We start from the raw sequence: 20,002 nt of genomic DNA, 5'->3' as shown, positions 1-20,002 counted from the left end.
ACTCCCAGTGAAGAAAGGTCATTAGGGAAAATATGCGACATCTGTCTATACAAGTCTGCTTATCTCTGAGACTTAGTAAACCATACATTCGGATCTTCTCTGTTAGATGCACAACTACGAAAGAAAAAGAGAAGCTGCTTCTTACACAGATTTGCACTGTTTTTGCCTAACTGATAATGGGTGGTCCTGTTTTTCCGACAGTCCCGTGTGTGCATGCATGAACCCGGGGAAGCTAGCACCTCCCGGCAGGTGTTTCTGATCCAACTAAGGAGACATCAAAAGCAGGTTCCCGGTTTTGCTCACCCACACCCTGACGCCCGCCCAGGCCCCGGCAGCTCGGCCGGCGCACGGCCGCGCACCCGGAGCAGACGTGGGCCCGCATCGCCCCCAGGCCCGCAGGTCCGAGCCTGACGATGCTGCGAGCGCCGGGAGCTTTGTGCGCTCGGCTCCCGGCTCCCGCGTGCCCGCACGTACGTAGCCTTCACGTGTGTGCCGCTATCAAGTGCATGTGTGGATATGTAAGAATATGCTGAAGCAAATTCGGAGACAGGCGCCGAGGACAGGACGGAGGGAAGGTGGGTGTGGGCGTGCGCGGCGCCGGCCCGGCCGGGAGGGAGCCGGAGCCCGCGGCCCGCACCCCGCGGCCCGCACCCCGAGCCCGCGGCGCGGCCGGCCCGGCCACACAATAAAGTCCGGGGGCGGGCGGAGGTGCAGGAGGCCGGGCCGGGCGAGCGGCCGCCCCGCGCACACACCGCCATGTGAGCGGCGCCGCGGCCTCGCAGGACGCAAACTTTCCCCGGCGGCGGCGGCGGCGGCGGCCCAACTTCCCGCCCCCGGCCCCCGGGCCTGCCGCGCGGCGCCGAGACCCCGTAAGTGCGGGCGGCGCCGGGCCCCCCGCGCCCCCGCCGGCCCGCCCGGCCGCCGCCGCCTTCCCGGCCGGGCGCGCGCGGGTGTCCGCGGCCGAGGCTTGTAAACATGGCGCCCCTGAAGCGCCGAGCCAGGGAGGGCGGCGGGCGGCGGGCGGCGGGGAGCCGGAGCGGAGCGGAGGCCGGGCCGCGGGGGAGCCGCCGGGGAGCCCGGGGAGGGGGCCGGGGAGGAAGGCGGCGGGCGGGCGGCGGCGGCGGCGGCGGCGGCGGCGGGCCCGGGAGGCGGGGAGGCGGCGCGGAGGCCGGGAGGCGGGGAGCACCCCCCCGCGCGCCCCGCAGGCCTGGGCCCGGGAGGCGGCGGCGGCGGCGGCGGGAAGGAGGCGGCGCGGCGGCGGGGCCGGGCGCGGAGGGGGAGGGCCGGGCGCGGCGGCGGCGGCGGCGGCGAGGACCGGAACATAATGGTGGGAGACTCGGCCGCGGCGGGCGCGGGGCGCGGGCGGGGGCGTCCGAACGGTGGCGCCGTCGCTTTGTGGAGCCTGGCCCCGGCTGCAGCCTCTCCGGCCGCCGGCGGTGCGCTCGCCGCCCGCCCTCCCGCGAGCAGCCCCGGGCGGCCCGCCGGGCTTTGTGTAGGCGGGCGGGGGCGGCGGGGCCTGCGGGGGTCCCGCCCGCGCCCCCTCGCCTTCGGCGGGCCCGGGAGGGGCGGGCCAGAGGAGGAGGAGGAGGACCGCGCGGGGCCTGCTCGGGCCGGAAGCCGGGGAGTCGCGTGAGCGCCGCCCGCCGGGCCGGCCCTTCCCGCGCGGCCAGGCCTGGGGCCCGCGGGCTGGGGTCCGCCGGAACCCGGCCCTGTGAGTGGGGGAGGGCGGGAGTGCGGGCGCCGGCGTGGCTCGTTGTGTGAGGGCGGCGGCCGCGGCCGGGCAAGGCGGTCCCCGAGCACCCAGGCGAGGCCCGCTCCGCGTCCCCTGGGGCCGGGCTCCACGGCGAGGCCTGCGCCTCCTCAACAGGTCCTCCCGGGGCCTCGGCACGGCGTGCGGAGCGGGGCCGGGGGCTGCGGGGCTCCTGGGGCGGCCCGGGCCCCCAGCTTCCACGTGGACGGCCGCTGGCGCGGGGGTGCGGGCCGGCTGCATGCTGCTGGCGGTGCGCGCGGGGCCCGGGTGTGGGTGGGCTCCGGGGGGTCCGGGGGCGCCGAGCAGGTGCCAGGTGGCCTGTGCGGGGACGGGCGCCCGTGGGCTGGAGCGGCCAGTCCGGCTCCCCGAGGTTTGGGTCCTGGGTCCTCGGTCCTCGGTCCTCGGTCCTCGGTCCTCCAGTGCCCTGCATCCCACTGTAAACCTGCTGAAAAATCATCTGTTTGTTGAAAGGCAGAAAGTAAAACGCTAACTTGTCTTCTTTTCAACTGAGAAATGGAGTAGTTGTAGCTTACTAATTGTGGGATGCATAACCTCTACAGGTTTTGGGGTCATCGATTCTAATTAATGGTTGGAAGTTATGAGGGAGATAGTCTTGGTTGTACTTAAAGTTTGAATGCTTTTTGGTAAACAAGGTCACCTTTGTGATTTTTTTCTGAGTTCTAATTTGTACAATAAGGATATAGAATATGAATGTTTGTTTAGGGGTGTTATTTTCCACGTCTTTGGCTAACTGGCGCTGGTTACAGGGATTATTTTGGTGGACTCTTCTTTTTAAATGGGGCTAGGCTAGAAAATCAAAGATCCGAAGGTGTGGGATGTGATTATGACAGAATGAATACATTTTTTTTCCTTGCTTAATTCTACCTGTGGTTAACAGAGGATTTCTGTCTTTTACATGGTACTTCTTCCCCGTAGATGTTGTTCATGTGAAAACTGAGTCTCCTTTTACATTCTGTAAAGTGGGAAGTTTATTTTTGCAGTTACCGGTTGTAAGGTGTTTAAATACACACATATGTAGTTGCTTTACAAAGAAAAATCACAGAACGTGTTAGTTTTCGCTCCTGAGCGCATGCTGAATATTCCTGGGACATGGTTATGTCGGTAGTTTGGATGTTCTCTTGCATGTTTCTTTGAATTGACACGTGTTTATGTAAACTCTAACCCTTTTGTAATTCTACCCCTTTTCCTTTAGGGGTGGTTTTAGATAGTGTGTAATAGACACTCCTACCCTTTGGCATACTTGAGACATTAATTGAAATTAAGAATTTTAACATTTGTATTAGAGGTATCGCTCGCTTGCTGTCCTAATAATGCTTCAAGACCTAAACCTCTGGTTGTCCTATTTTCTTTACCTACCTTTACCATCCTTCAATTGAATTTTACCTGAAAGACATCATATAAGCAAAGAGGTTGTATCTGTGGGGAAAATTGAGTTAATGGCCAGACTTTGCCTTATGATAGTTAAAAACTTTTCACTCTTTGAAAACCTTAATTTGCACTTAACATTCACTTTTTTTTTTTAAACAGGGTGATGAGATTTTTTTTTGTCCTCTAGATTAGAGAGGTAGCATATAGCAAAATGACTGAAGCCAGATGGCTCGGGTCTGAATCTCTCCTCTGTCATTTACTAGCAAAGTCACAGCAGGCAAATTACTTAAACTTGCCCTGTCTGGTCTCAGTTTCCCCAACTGGAAAACAAGAGGGATAGTAACTGTACCAACTTCGTAGGGCTATGGATGCATGAATCACTGTTAGATTAATTTAAGTCAGTTGAATCAAATTCAGTTTGGGTTGATAATTGGAACGGGTGTGGAAAGGAATGGACCGCTGAAATTGCAGCATAGCATGCTTATGTGTGCCTTGGTTACTAATTTGTGTGTGTTGGCGCATACCTCTGAATCCCTCCATGTGTTCACTTTAATTATCCCAGAGTTGGAAAATAAGAATTTGTTATATTCCTCAGGGCTCACTAACTTGGAGCAATTTTTAAGGATCTTTTTGTCATTACTTTTTTTGCATTTATTCTCTTTACTGGTAAAATACATGTATCAAAATCAAAATTTTAAAGTGTATAGTCTAGTGGTATTAAATAAATTCATGCTGTTGTGCAGAGAGCATCACCATCCATCTCCAGAACTCTTTTCCTTTTGTAAGACTTAAACTCCATACTCATTGACTTCCTGCCCCCCTCCCCCCGGGGCCCATTACCCACCCATCATGACTTCTGTATCTTTGATGAAGGGTCTGGGTAACTGAAGCACATAGTGTAAAGAGTTCTTATTTGAACCATTGGTAATCAGTGAATCATTTTCTCTTTTCCCACATCTGTCACCCTGTCTGCAACTGCTTCAGGTTATATGTTTTGTATTCACTTGTAGCAGTAAGACTTTCAGAATCAAGAATCACTACTTGTTACCTCTTGATTTAGTCATTGTGGAATTCATAATCCCTCACCAATATTTTTTCTAGGAATTTTGACAAAAAATAACGGATTTGAGTTTAATTTCTACCTGCATTTCTTGCACAACAGCTTTGAGTTGCTTTTTTGCAGTGGTATTGTCAAAATTTCAAAACTGCTTAAATCTGCTTTGGTGCAGTGATTTTGTGGAGATGAGTTAGTGATCTGAAAGTTCTCTGTTTCATCAGTGGTCTGTCCTTTGGTCTTGATTTTTGAAATGTTTTGGTATTCAGAAGTTTGTAACAAATGATTACCATGATACTATGTACCAAATAGAGAACGTTCACCAAGTCTTAGCCATTATGCAAAGTTCTTCATATAGGCTGTTCCACTGTTAGAAATCCTATGAGTGAAGAGCACAGCAGTCTTCCTTTAAATTACGGAAGGCCCCACCACCTCCTAGCACACCCCCATCCCAACAGACACTCACCAGCTAGCAGCTTTGTGAGAGAATGTGTTCTGTAGAACATAAAAGTTTTGAGAATTCCTGTGATAGGAAGTAAAGTGATAGAAACGAAGTTTAATGGGAAGGAGATAAAAATCAAGTCTAAATACCCAAGCATATGGCTTTTTTTGAATAAACAAGTCTTAGCTGTAGTATTTTAGACATATTGTACTGCCTTAAGGAAAGATCTCATTGCACATGTGTGCCTGTTAATAATTTTCCACTCAGAAAATTCTTGAAAAGTTATTTAGTTGTATTGTGAAAGTGTTGTATAATACTTAATGTACAAGTTATTTACAAGTGCCAATAGTATGTATATTTACTTGGATGTTAAAAAAATATTTGTGTAGTTCATTATGTATTGGTAGGGACATTTAACAAATTGTTAGATACTTAGATTTGCAAAATTGAGGTAAATACGTGGAACTAGTAAATATTTAGACATTTAACTAATCTTCATTGTACTTCTTGATTATATTTTCTATTCGATAGCCAAAAGGCTAAATATTTGCCTAGCTTTACATGAAATTAAAGAAATTACAAGGTAATGGAATACTGTTAAATCCACATTTTAAAGGCATCATATGGCTCATCTATTCAGAGAAGTCTTGCAGATCCCGTTGTTGAAAAGATGTGTATTGATGAAGACTTGTGTTTTATTTATTTTGTAAACTGAGTAATATTTATAGTAGATTAACTAGTTTTGTTTTAAATGCCTTTGTCGTTACTCCATAATTACTGTTTCGTTAGATTACTTTAAAGTATTGTGTTTTTTTATGATAAGTACAGTATGTTTTAATACCTTGAGTTCATTCATGAAACATTGTTATTTATGGAATCTACTGTGTACTAGACACTTGCCAGGTAACAGTTACTGAAGCAAGGGGAGTGTGGCAGAAGGAAGTGTCTAAGTGCTTTGGGACAATGTATGTGAGTTACCGGTATATTGCATATGAGTTAAGATTACTTTTGAGGGGCGCCTGGGTGGCTTAGTCATTAAATGTCTGCCTTGGCTCAGGTCATGATTCCAGGGTCCTGGGGTCGGGCCCCGCATCCGGCTCTCTGCTCCGTGGGAGGCCTGCTTCTCCCTCTCCCACTCTCCCTGCTTGTATTCCCTCTCTTGCTGTGTCTCTCTCTCTCAAATAAAGAAATAAAATCTTTAAAAAAAAAATTATTTCTGAGGGTTTAACAGTGTTTTTTTTTTTAAGATTTGTTTATTTTAGAGAAAGCTCGGGCAGGAGGAGACAGGCAGACTCCCCACTGAGCATGGGGGGGGGGGAGTCTCGATCCCAGGACCCTGAGATCATGACCTGAGCTGAAATCAAGAGTCAGACCCTTAACCGAATGAGCCACCCGGGTGCCCCTTAACACTGATTTCAAATTTATTCTGATTTGTAACTTTGTGATTTTTATTATGTTCACCACTAAAAACAACTTTGTTATTAATGATTTTTTATTTTCTCCAGATGTTAGCTAAACATTTAAGTGACAGGAAGACCCACTTAAAATTTTTAATATTTTCTCCAGTTTAATCTTATATGTTAAGTAAATTTAAAATATAAAGAGGGAAGAATCTTCTTCCCTACTTAGGCATTTATTGTGTAAACACAAAAGAAATATATGTACAGAATTTTTAATGGGTATGTTGAGAGCTTGCACCTAATACTAATTCTCACAATGGGGATTAAAAAATGCTAAGTTTTTTTAAAAATCAGGAAGATACTGTGATTTATAACAAGACAATCTGTCATGAATACATTTTAACTTGACTGTATATTCACATTAGGTCCCTTTAGAAGCTTACCTTAGAAGCAGTTTTAGAAAGCTGGGTTTCATTGTAAACATCTTGCTTGTGGCAGCACCATTGTTTTTTTTAAGGGTCACTTAGGTGGGGTGCCTGGGTGGCTCAGTCGGTTAAGTGCCTGTCTTTGTCTCAGGTCATGGTCTCAGGGTCCTGGAATCAAGTCCCCCATAGGGCTCTCTGCTCGGTAGGGAGTCTTCCTCCCTCTGCCCTTCCCCCTGCTTGTGTGCGCACTTGTGCACACACTCATAAATAAATAAAATCTTTAAAAAGAAATGGGATGATGCCTGGGTGGCTCAGTCGGTTAAGCGTCTGCCTTCGGCTCTGGTCGTGGTCCCAGGGTCCTGGGATGGAGCCCCACGTCGGGCTCCTTGCTCAGCGGGGAGCCTGCTTCTCCCTCTCCCTGCCACTCTGCCTATCTGTGCTCTCTCTGTCTCTGTCAAATAAATTCTTTAAAAAAAGGGGGGGCACTTAGCACCTACTCTCCCAGGCAATTGTGTTCTTGCTTTCATCTTTGCAACAGCGAGTTGCAGTAAGGAGTATTACTGCAGATGATGTGATGAGTTACGTTGTTATAACATAGTTGTAAGTACCCTATAATTTACAAGAAGGCAGTGGACTCCGAGGGTACATTAGCAGTGCGGGAGGTCACACACAGTACAGGATCAGATGGGTTTTGCGTTCAAGTGTTTGATTACCGCACCTATATTCTGTTCGGTTGCTGTTCCCTTAAAATTCACCAACTACTGTGATCTTCATACTGATATCTTCATCCTCCACATGTGCATTTACAATCCTGCAAAAGCACAAAATAGTAAAAGAATGTAACACTATGCCTGCTGCCCTTACAATAAGTAGGAGGTGGGAAGAAAGGAGTATTAGATACCTCCTGGTAGTCAGAACTTTCCAAATGCAGAGTTCCTGTTAATTGTAGTTTCACTGGTAATAACAGCTAGTGATGAAGGAAGGGCAGGCATCGATAATGGGTTCTTTGTCTTACTGTCACTGCTGGCAGCTCACACTAGGAAGATAACTTGGCACAGGGGCGCCTGGGGGGCTCAGTCGTTAAGCATCTGCCTTCGGCTCAGGTCCTGGGATCGAGTCCCGCATGGGGCTCCCTAAAATAAAGTAATATGAGTGACATATGGTGAAGAGAGACATGATGAATTGAGTTGTAGCATGAGCAGACCCAGACCATTGGTGCTCCTCAGAAGGGATGTTGGGATGGGGTATTAAGTACGGTTTTCTCATTTAATAGCTATGGAAAGATTTTTAAGAAGTCTTTTAAATGAAGGGTAAGCATTGAGAAGGCTCTGCATGGGGAGACTATCTCAACATAAAAGGTGTTAGGAGGTTCTCATGTTTTTTGTAGATTCTTGATTTATCTGCCTGTTGTTGGTTTTTCCGTCTCTGAGCTGCAGCTGAAAAATGGTATCTGGGAGATCAAGTCCTTAATTTGCAATTGGTTTTGATGTGTAGCACATCTACTTTAACTGCTGAGGCCTTCCAGTAAGAACAACTGAGGTTAATTTATTTGGGATTTCCATTGATACCGTCTTTAAAAAGACTTTTCAGGCATTTTATTTATCATTAGAGGTGTTGTCTTTTTAGATTATAGAGGATATAAAGTTCAAGGTGATTTATTTTTCTTTTGTACTTTTTTTTTAAGATTTACTTATTAGAATCTAAAGTAGACTCCCGGCTGAGCTGGGAGTCTGACTGACGCAGGTCTCGATCCCAGGACCCTGGGATCATGACCTGAGCCGAAATCAAGAGTCAGGCGCTTTAACCGACTGAACTACCCAGGCGCCCCTTTCTTTTGTACTTATAATTCAATATTTTTTATGTTTAAAAATACCACATTTAATATATAATGTCAAAATACCGGCTCTTTTATTTTGAAATGCCTTCTTTTACTATTCTGCATGCCTACACGTAATTTTAGGAAGCCTCTCACTTGCGATCTGTACTCATTCATGTTGGATTGTTCAGGTAAGAAACTTTGATTTGAGTGATTTGAAAGTTAAATTTTATTTTCTGAGGATTATTAAAAGTAGCTTTTAGTCTCTGTTATTTTCAGGTGACTTAAACTGAGCAACCACTGGTCCGGTTTCCAGCTGGGTTTTGTCCTGGCTCGTTAGTTCTCTGGAAGCCAGGGTCTGTAGCAGACGGGCTTGAGAGGGAGGAAGTGGCCCGGGCAGCCTCCCTCCGGGCTGGTTGGCGGTGCGGGCGCAGCCCTGTGCACGCTTCGTCTCCCGCTGCTCTCGGCCCTCTGACTTTTTCTACTTGTAGGTCACGTGACAAACACAGCTTTTAGAGTTGTGTCGTCACACTTTAACTGTACACAATTATCTCAGATTACCAGATACATTCAAAAGTTGTAGTACTTGCTGTTGTTTGAATTGAAATGCATTTTAAATGGAGTGTTTTTTTTTTTTAAGATTTTATTAGAGCACGAGTCGGGGGGAGGGGCAGCGGGAGAGGGAGAGGCAGGCTCCCCGCGGAGCAGGGAGTCCGATGCGGGGCTCCATCCCGGGACTCCGGAATCATGACCTGAGCTGAAGGCAGACGCTTCATGGACTGAGCCACCCAGGCGCCCCTATGGAGTGTTCTCCGGAATCTCACCTTGAAGAGTAGCGTGGGAAATGTGAGACGGATGTCACCAGTAAGAGGCAGTATTTGTTCTTAAGTTGAGATACCATTTCCTCGAATGTCTACTGTAAATAATAGGAAGAGGATCACAGGAAGTTGGATTTATAGGGAGCAATTGAGAGAAATTTGAATTCTGCCAAATGACATGCTGACTTGAATGCTGGCCTTCTGAGGCTGGGCGGCCCCTGGCTCTGCTCGGGGCCTCTTTGCGCCTTGGCTTGGACACTGTTGTTGAGCAGCGAGTGGAGGTAACTGGGAGCCCCTCCTCCTTTCCTTCATCGGCCCCGGGGGATTCTGCTCACCCTGTCATTCAGGCTGTTTTGGAGTCTGCTCTCTTCTCCTGCTGTCCTCTATGTAAACCTTACTTCAGCCAGTAATTCTGTTGATCCTTTCAGTAGTGATTTATTTTTTAACCTAGTACTGGTTGTATTAATAATACTTTGTAACTTTTACTCGGGTATCCACTTTCCCCCTCCTTCCACCTCCAGTGCTGAAGTCAGCTCAAAATTTGCTTTACAGTTTGTGGGCATTTTTGTTCTCTGCCAAGTTTCGTCTTCACGTTATTGCCGACCCTCAGTGATCTGTCCCCTCAATTTGACCGCTTTAGCCTCCGCTAGTTCTTCTGTTGTCTGTTATTGTCTTTCCAGTTCCTTGACCTGAGAACCCTGACTGAAATTCCCATGTAATAGCTAGCGTAGTGCTGTACATGGTGTGCGGAGATGGACAGAAGAATGCTGTGTTCTGTCCTCATTGCCTGCATGGTGTAGGCACCACACGATCATCTGGGCCCCAAATTCTACTTGATTTCTCATGTCAGCTCATCTTCCACTTTCCAGAATGACTTACTCCCCCGGGCGAGAGAGGGCCCGTGCAGGAAGTCCTGTACCCCACCCGGGATCTGCAGACGTACCTGCACTCACCATCTCCTCAGAATCCTCCTTAACACAGCAGCCTTTGCAGGCACCACACATCAAGTGGAAATATGATATGAGACCAAACCTTCTCATACCCTTTTTCAAGATTCCAGGAAACACATTGTAACCAAACTTGAAGTACTTTAGAAACAGACATTGTATTAAAATAACAGGTATTTGGCAGTTTAGCTACAGAAAGTGCCAGATTTACTGGCAGACTCTGTCAGTGTCCGCCTGTTGCTATACACTTCACAGTGGAAGATGCGGAAGGTGTCAGGTTGTCTGGAATACGTAATCCAGTATTTCCTACATTTTCAAAGGTAGTATAAACTTTGATACGTATATTACATACGTTCAACAAAGACAGTGTAAGAAACAAGCCCAGACTGTGTGTTACGCAGTCCTGCTCAGAGGTTAGAGGTCAGCCTGAACGCATGCTTTTCTGGAGGTTTGGCATTGGTGCGGGAGTGCGTGCCAGGAGCCCACGTGCCGCGTATTCTCACCCCTCGCGTGATTGGCGGTCTGTGATCTGGAAAATGGTCATGTACTTCTTAGTTCTTCTATTGCTCATTCATTATAATAAAAATATAAATACAGTAAAGTGAGATTTGCTCCTTCGTGATCATAAAATATCCTTAAAGGGACTGCTAAATAATTGAGGGTTTTAAAAACTTATAGTTGATTCTCATGTAATCAGAATCTACATAATGGAAAAGTTCAACTGCAAACTTTGGTCTAATTTTATGCATTAAAGAGTTGGTATTTTAAAGGCAAATGTATTAGGAAGAAAGAGAGGTCGTTATAAACGGAGATTAAATTCATTCCAACAGTTATTAGGTGATATGTGTTACTGTTGGTGTAAGCTCTTTGCCGTGGATGAAATTGCCCTGTTTCCTGTGACCCTCTGCTCTCTATCCCTTCATCGTGGTGCTCACACGTACTTAGATTGGTTCTGAAGATAAGAATGGTTATTTGTCCTTATTCAAGGTTAACGTTTACTAGTATACAATCTGCAAATTATGATAAAATCCCCTTGAAAAAAATATTCGAGAAATTAAGCCTTCTCATAAACTTAGCATCTGCTAGTATGGTTGCTGTAAATGAGTGATCACTTAGCAATGATTTCCAACACAAACATCATGTGCCCTGTTTTGTAGATTTTTAAGTTCCTAAAAGACAGTGATTGTGTCATTTTACCAGACGTGTTAGGAAATAATGTGGTGAGCATATCCTTAGGTCGAGTAGTACTTCTTCTGTCTGGTGGCATCTGTTCCATGCTGGCTCCATCTAACTGGAAATATGCTAGAAGCTGCGGTTTTCTTCATATCCCCGCTTTCAGGGTGTTTGCGTTACAGTGTCCTAAAAATGACTATTTAAAGCATTTAAAAAGTAAAGATGACATTTTATTGTAATTACAGTTGATTCTTTTTATTCACCGTAGTTCTGTGCTGTCAGGTCACCGCAAACACTGAATTCCCCAACCGGGATCCTTTGCCTTGGGGGGAAATACAGGCCTATGTTCCTGCCAGCTCTCTGGTCACATTTTTGTGAACCAAAATGCCATTTCCATGCTACAGGGTCATTTGCTAAAATCCTTGTAAAAAAGCCAGTCTCAGTGCTGAAAACTTGTTGCCCATAACCCTTTTACTGCATAAATTTGTCTGCCAAATTTAACTTTATTCGCGGGGTGTCCCTTTTTGAAACATGCCAGCCAGCCAGCACTGCTAGCTGAGGAAGATCCAGCGTTTTCCTAACCCCAGGTAACGTGACTAAATTTCCTTGGCTGTCAGCCTCACAACGGTGCTGTCCACTACACTTTTTGATCTGTTGTCCTCTCCTGGGTCCACAAATGTTGCTGTGTTTCCACCTTCTGTGCACCGTAGATCCTTTAGCACTTTCCAGACTGGCCTCAGGCACAAATGGGCACACCTTCTTTCCTCCCTGGTTCTGGGTGATGGCCCCATAACCATAACTGAGTGCCTGAAGGATGCTTGCTTGACACCCCGGAGGCAGCCGTGGCCTGCTGGGCTCAGCACAGCATTTCAGCACCACGCTTGGGCTGTTCACACCAGATCACCAGCACAGAGCACAAAAATGCAAAAAACGTGACATTAAGTAGCCTGCAGAAAGGACACCGTTGACAGTCTGAGCTGGAACAGGAGACAGCCCTGGTTCCCCTGCAGCTGGGACCCTGCCCTGTCCTGAGCGACAGCCCACTGGCCCTAAGTCCGGATTTCAGCAAGCAGGTGAACTCAAACGTGCGCTCTGCAAATAATGAGAATCCATGCTGATTTTCATGTTTGTATCTTTTATTTCATCCAAAAGTTCATGGCTACAAATAAAATATGAGAAAATTGCTCTTATTTTGTCTTCTATTAATTGGACAGCTTGCCCCTGTAGTTTTCTGTCTTTAAAAATAGAGAACACAGAGCAGCACTTGTGTAGACAAGGGTCACACGTTAAAAAAAAAAAAAAAACAACAACTTGAAAACATGTTTGGCCTCAAAAGCAGTCTTAAGAAAAGTGGATTAAGACAGAATACAATGTTTGCACTTTTGGCTTTGGTTGAATATTAGAACAAGACCAGGGGCACCTGGCTGGCTGGAGTGTGACTCTTGATCTCAGGGCTGTGTGTTTGAGTCCCATGTCGGGCATGGAGATGACTTAAGACCAAAGAATCTAAAAAGGCTAGTTCATATCCGTGGTAGCAGGGATCTAAAAACCCCACCCTTCATTCAGAGAGGAACTTCCACCCTCCTACACCATGACCCTGTCATCAGGGTGGTGGTCTGATATTTGGTGGATAGACATTTAAAACAAATTTTAAAGGGAAAGGGAATCTTGAGAAACATGCACACTAGAAAGAGGTTAGTGTGTCAGTCACTGGTGAACAGTAAAGGGGATAGACAATTACAAAAGTCAAGTCCACAAATGTAAGAAGCTTGACTGGTGTGTAAGGGTGAGTTTGCTCCCTGCGGGGTTTTCAGCAGTGTCTAGAGACATGCAGACATGCTTGATTGTCATGCCTGGGGAGATTGTCATGTCTAGTGGGTAGATGCCAGGGACTCTGCTGACAGCTCCCACAACACAGATGTCTGCTCCGTGAGAGGGTCCGAGGTTGAGAACCCTGGTGCAGGGCAGGCAGGTGTCCGTGTGCGTGCTGATGACCGTGGCTTATCAGGAGAATGCCTGTTTGCTGTCTCTGTACTCAGTTTAAGCAGGTAGTGTGTATCTATCTAATTTATGTTCGATTTCCAGTCACCTTGCTTTAAGGAAATTTTAATGCTTAAAAAAAATCACTTATTTTGAAGACTTACACATCTTTAAATTTTATTTATTTATTTATTTATTTGACAGAGGGAGACAAAGTGAGAGAAGGAACAAACACAAGCAGGGGGAGTGGGAGAGGGAGAAGCAGGCTCGCGCTGAGCAGGGAGCCTGTTGCGGGGCTCGATCCCAGGACCCTGGGATCATGACCCGAGCCGATGGCAGACGCCCAATGACTGAGCCACCCGGGGGCCCCACATCTTTAAGTTTTTTTAAAGTTTTTTAAATTCCAGTATATTTAACATGCAGTGTTATGTTAAGTTTCAGGTGTACAATGTAATGATTCAACAATTCTTACATGTCTTGTTTTTAAATAAGGATAAACTAAGTCTTTGTGTTTTCTACTTACATTAAGTCCTGTAACAGTAACTTGTTGGAAAGCTTTTTTCCTTGTCGTGTGATTAATTTCTTAAATACGGTAATCAGAGGTGTGCATACTTTAGTTTAAAGGTCCTTATTTCAATTTAAAAAAAGCTCTAGTGCGCTCACCTTTAGATACTGTGAAAACCATAAATTTGGAGGTAGACTAATAGATTATATTCTTTTGAGAGGTTTGGCATAGTTTGGTCTGCATTTTCATAAATATCCAGGACATGACTCAGAATACTAATTAATAAAAGCACAAAGTAATGTGAGTCAAAATAGGAATACAAACAAAAAATATCTTTGTATTAATATTTTAAGTTATGTAGGCACAGATCTTTTCATTGATATTTGGAACTTGGCCGTATAAAATGTATCTGATATTTTTTGCTGGCAGAGGGTTAGGGTTAGGGCTTTTTTAAACAGAATTTTATAATTTATACTTAATCACTGTTATTTTCTGTTATTAAGGATAACCTACTATGGGGATGCCTGGGTGGCTCAGTCAGTGAAGCGTCTGCCTTCTGCTGGGTCGTGATCTCAGGGTCCTGGGATCGAGTCCTCACTGGGCTCCCTGCTCTCTCACGCGTGCGCGCGCTCTCTCTGACAAATCTTTTTTAGAAAAGGGTAAGCTACTGTGTACAGTATTGAATGTTTGATGCTAGGTCTTGGGAAATTGAAAATAGTTTATAGATTTAAAATATATGGCGAACTGTTAACTGAAGCATAGGAGGTTCGTGTAATTCTACTTTTGTGTATGGCTCCTCACTTGAATAAGACGATAATGTCCTTTGGCTTCTGTGACTTGTGTTTTAAGTGCACAATTCAGTGGTTTAGCACATTCTTAAGATGGTGCTGTCCTTCCTCTGGGCTCTGTCCCTCCTCCGCGCTGTCCCCCTCCTCCGCGCGCTGCCCCCCCCTCCGCGCGCTGCCCCCCTCCTCCGCGCGCTGCCCCCCTCCTCCGCGCTGCCCCCCTTCCTCCTCCGCGCGCTGCCCCCCTCCTCCTCCGCGCTGTCCCCCTCCTCCGCGCGCTGCCCCCCTCCTCCGCGCGCTGCCCCCCCCTCCGCGCGCTGCCCCCCTTCCCGCGCCTCCCCCCTCCTCCGCGCCGCCCCCCTCCTCCGCGCGCTGCCCCCCCTCCTCGCGCTGCCCCCCTCCTCGCGCAGCCCCCCTCCTCCGCGCGCTGCCCCCCCCTCCGCGTGCTGTCCCCCCCCCGCCGCGTGCTGTCCATGCGGATTGGCCCATCCTGGATGTTTCCCGTGGGTAGACGCCTGCCGCCTGTGGCCTTCTGTGTCCGCATTCTGTCACTGAGCATACTGTTGTCGAGGTTCCTCCACGTTATAGCGCGTGTAAGTGCTTCCTTCCTTTTTATGGAGATGGAATTGACATGATGCCGTGTGTAAGGTGTACCACGTGTTGATTGGATGCACTTACATATTCCCATACGATTACCATCACGGAGTTAGCCAACAGCTCCATCACGTCACATAATTATGATTTCTGTTTTGTGGTGAGAACCTTTAAGATCTGGCTTCTCAGCAGCTTTCAGGTGTATAATATGGTATGGTTAACTATAATTAGGGTGCTGTGCGCTGTATCCCCAGAACGCCTCTTCCACCGGAAGTCTGTACCGTTTGACCAACACCTTTCCAATTCTCTTCCTCATTGGCTAGGTCATAGCCAACTTCCTCCTCTTTTGAGAAGCTGCTAGAGAGTTTAAAAGCGTCTGCCTCGTTTCCCACATGAGGGTACCAGCCTGTGTGTTTGCGGCTTCTTACGAGTGTGAAGTGCCATCTTACTGTGGTTCTGATTTGCGTTTTCCTAACGACTGATGGTGTTGGGCATCTTTTCATATGCTTATTGGTCATTTGTTTATCTTCTTTGGAGAAATGTCTCCTTGTATCCTGATACCTGTTCATGTCATTGCGCATTGGGTTGTCTTTTTAACAAGTTTAAGGTTAGGCATAGAAGTCTTTTATCAGATATATGATTTGCAGATATTTGGTCTCTTCTCTGGATTGTCTTTTCACTTTAGTGATGGTATCCTGTGAAGCACAAAAGCTTCTAATTTTTACGAAGCCTACTTTTTCCTTGCGTTTTTACATGACGCTTCATTCTTCTTTATACCTGCTTTGTACTCCACTGTGTGGGCGCCCCGTGCTATACTGAAGCAGTCAGTATTGCAGGGAGCACTGTGATAAATGGCTTTGTGCGCATAACATTTGTGATTGTAAATGCATAAGCGATTTTGGGGGTTACTGCCACCTTCCCTCACAAGGAGACTGCCGTTTGTGTTCCCACCAGCAGGGTAGGAGGATGGTGATTGCTCTGCAGGTACATAGAGGATATTGCCACACTCTTCTATTTCCGCTAGTCTGATAGGCAAGAAATGGTTAATTAAAATGGAGTAGATTACTCTTCGAATAGATTTCTGTAAGCACTTGGGGCTAAATCTGAACTTTTTATTTTGTTCCGTTAATCTCTGTCTTTTCATGTGCTGGTACCCCCACTGTATTAATTGTATTTATTAATAATTATGTATTCTTGCTAGGGCTAGCTCTTACTGTTTTTCTTTTTTTGGAAATTTTTGCTGTTCTTCCTAATGAACTTCTATAAAAATGTTTTCTTGCTCCAGAAAAAATAATTTTGAGTATTATTGCATTAACTTATAAATTAGCATAGGAAGAATTGGCATTTTGTTGATACTGAGCCTTTCTTCTACCCAAGAACGTGGTAGATCTTTCCATCGATTCAATTATATATTTATGTTTTTCAAGAGCATTTTATAATTCTCACCATATTGGTTTTTCTCAGATATTTCAGTTTATTTTATCTTTTGTTTTTGTAAATTAGATGTATTTTTATATTTCTTTTAACTTTATTGTTCATGCATATGAAGATGTTGATTGCTACATGTTACTTTTTTTTCCCATTTTATTAAAGTATTTTGGTTGTAGTTTTCATTAATTCTTTTTACTGGATGCATAATGATACCATCTGCATCATGTGCAAATAGAGATAGTGCTACCCACCCTGGCCCCCCTAATTTCTGTTCTGATTGTTTCCTGCTGTGTCTCTGCATTGGAAAATACCTCCAGTGCAGAATTCGGGAAGAATGGTTGTAGTGAGGACCCATAACTCTTTGTTTTAGCAGAGAATTCTCTTAATATTTCTTCAGGAATGCTGGCTTTGTTGCTATATACATGTATATGTACATATAGTACTCCTTAGTCTGTGTTTTTTACATGAATGGATGTTAAATTTTGTCAAGCCCTTTTTCAGCACCTACGGAGGTGATCACATTTTTCTAAGTTCTTCTCATTAATTATGTTCATGTGTTTCCTAAGGTCGACCCATCACTTCATTCCTGGAAAACTGCATTTATTTTAATGTGCTGTTTGGTTCTGCTTGCAAAAAGTTTACTTAAGATTTCTGCAAGGATATCCGTAAACTTATATGTATTGTTTATTGTTTATAGTATAAATTTGTGTGTTTATTAAATCTAAGATAGTCTCCATTTTACCCTGACCCCTCTCGTGCTCTGTCTGATGTGGACTGGAGTCTCTCGGGGTCGGCTGTAGAGCGCTTGGCCCAGCAATTTTCTCTGTCTGCTTCCTGCATTTGGTCCTGTTCTGGGACAGCACAGGATTCCCGGGGCTTCCTTGATTATGGTGTATTTATTCATATTAGTTGTCTGCAGATGGAAAGTCTCTTCACTAAAAATTCAAACTTCACTAGTTGATCATTTGAGTAGTTATGGAAATTCGTGTTGAAAATGATTTTTTCTAGGGCACCTGGGTGGCTCAGTCGTTGAGCGTCTGCCTTCGGCTCAGGTCATGGTCCCAGGGTCCTGGGATCGAGCCCCGCATGGGGCTCCCTGCTCGACGGGAAGCCTGCTTCTCCCTCTGCCTCTGTCCCTGTTGTGTTCCCTCTCTCACTGTGTCTCTGTCAAATAAATAAATCTTTAAAAAAAAAAAGATTTTTCCTTAGAATTAGAGAGAAGGCGCTCTCCCATCATTTCCTGGCTTGCACATGGCGGTTGAGAAATCAGACACATCCCAGTGTGTGGCCTCTCCCCACAGTTGTGGCAACTTGGAGGCACTTCTGCTCCCTGTCTTCCTGCCATTCCTGCTCCGGGCGCCTGATGGGCCCTTTCTGCCTGCTCTTCAGTGCTATGAGCTTCTCTTGAATCTCTTTCTCCCCTCCAGAGTCTCTTTCTGAAACTCTAGTTATTCAGATAGCGTATCACCTGTCAGATTCTCTCCTCTGGTCTCCTATTGTGCATTTCTTGTCTTTTTGTTCTACTCTATAGGCCATTGCCTCAACTTTATCTTCTGTTCCTTTAAGGGAATGTGTTATTTATCTTTAAAAATTTTTCAATATTCCTGTTTATAGTATTCTGTTTATGGGTTCATAGATGCAATTCCTTTTCTGTATCTTTGACATTAGTTATGCATATTTTGAAAATCCTTAGTATTCCTGCATTTTCTGTTTAAGTCCCCTGTCCCCCCGCCCCCTTTTCTGTTTGCGTGAAATGACCTTTTTCTCTTTTACTGAGAAGCTGTTCTCCAGTGTTTGGTGACCCTTGGATGTGTCCATATTGAAGTGTGAGGCACTGGAAAGCTAGTTAAAATTGTGTATGGGCTTTACTGTAGGGATGTCAGGGGCCAGATGGCTGTTTCTTAGGTTCCCTCAAATGTCAGTGTCTAAAGGTACTTTTTTGGGGTGCCTGGGTGGCTCAGTCGTTAAGCGTCTGCCTTCAGCTCAGGTCATGGTTCCGGGGTCCTGGGATCGAGCCCCACATCGGGCTCCCTGCTCCACGGGAATCCTGCTTCTCCCTCTCCCACTCCCCCTGCTTGTGTTCCCTCTCTTGCTGTGTCTCTCTCTCTCTCAAATAAATAAATAAAACCTTAAAAAAAAAAGATGTTTGTTTGGTTTTGTTTGTTACTTTTAGAGAAGGGGGTAGAATAGAAAAAAATCTCTATTCTGTCATCTAAGGATTACCTTCTTAAATCAGATTCTTTTGCCACTCCTGATCTGTCCCCCATCCAAGGCTTTCTCATTGTGGCCTAAAATACGTGTTTTCCCTTTGCACAACTGGTTCTTTTTCATCATTCAGGTCTTACCTCAGAATCTCCTTAATTTTCTAGGAGAGTCGGGATTGGTTAGGTTCTGCTGCAGTAACAAGCGACCTCCACATCTCAGTGGTGTAGAAGAACAGTGATTCCTCCTCATGTGATGCATCCCTCCAGATTGGCTGACAGCTCTGCTGTGCACTGTCCTCATTCTGGGACCTAGGATGACACAGCCACCATCTGGAGCATTGTCATTACCCGTGGCATAAAGAAAAAAGCATAGCAGATCATAGATTCTAAACCTTCCAAAATAGAATTGGCATAGATCCTTTTTACTCAGAATCCATTTGCCAAATCTAGTCACATGGCCAAGTCTAGTTTTCAGATAGCAGGGAAGTGCAGTCCTCCCAGTGCCGGGGACAAGAACTGCAAGCATTTGGTGAGCAAACACTAAGGACTACCATAGCAACTTGACCAACCAAAGCAGAGGAGCTGTGTTAGGCAAGGTTCTCCAGAGAAACAGAAACCGTAGGACGCGTGCATGCACACAAACGGAGATTTATCGTGAAGGCTCTGCTGTGTGTTTATGGAGGCTGGGGGTGGGGGTGGGCCCAAGATCTGTAAGCTGGAGACCAGGAAAGCTGGTGGTGTGCTCCTGGCCAAGTCTAAAGGCTTGAAAGCCAGTGGAGCTGATGGTGTAAATCCCTGTCCCGAGTCAGGAGAGCAGATGGCCACCTCAACAGGCAGGAAAGGCACCTCCCTCCTGCCTCAGCCTTTTGTTCTGCCCAGGTCCCCCGTGGATCAGGGGAGGCCCACTCACAGTGGGGAGGGAAGTCTGCCGAGTCCACAGATTCAGGTGTTAATCTCACCCAGAGACCGTGTCTAGCCAGCCATCCGGGTGCCTGTGGCCTGTGACACTGACACACAAAATTAACCATCGCGGCAGCCTTGTGTCCTTCATAGGACTTGGCACTATGTGAATTCATCTCGTTTTTAGTTTCTTGTCGCCCCCCCCCCCCCTTCTGACTTGTCCACGATTGTCCAAGTACCTAGAGCAGTGCTTGGCAAGGAGCAGGTGTTCATAGACCTTGGATGCATGATGACTAGAGGACGGGCTTTGAAAAGAAGCACTTCATGAAAGCATTTTCTACTGAAGAGACTTGATCGTAGCGCTGCTTCTCTATTTTCTTTTATGCTCA

General features: G+C 46.2%; 1 protein-coding gene across 13 annotated transcripts in view; it reads left to right on the top strand.

The window, feature by feature from the left end:
• The first annotated feature begins 421 nt into the window (after window positions 1-421).
• The window catches only part of ZMYND11 (zinc finger MYND-type containing 11), a 123,653-nt gene continuing 104,072 nt past the window's right edge, over window positions 422-20,002 (top strand). For 9 of the 13 annotated variants that reach the window (XM_088025842.1, XM_088025841.1, XM_088025837.1 and 6 more), the window contains exon 1: window positions 1,277-1,327. The gene's annotated coding sequence lies outside the window, so the exon portion shown is untranslated. The other 4 variants (XM_028114628.2, XM_028114626.2, XM_028114627.2 and 1 more) reach the window with 4 other exon arrangements.

The sequence above is a fragment of the Eumetopias jubatus genome, unplaced genomic scaffold, assembly GCF_037043125.1.
Source record: "Eumetopias jubatus isolate StellerSeaLion01/CBP00866 unplaced genomic scaffold, mEumJub1_p1.0 scaffold_8, whole genome shotgun sequence".
Taxonomy (NCBI): Eukaryota; Metazoa; Chordata; class Mammalia; order Carnivora; family Otariidae; genus Eumetopias; species Eumetopias jubatus.
The sequence above is the reverse complement of the archived record's forward strand: the minus strand, read 5'-3'. Positions and strand labels throughout refer to the sequence as shown.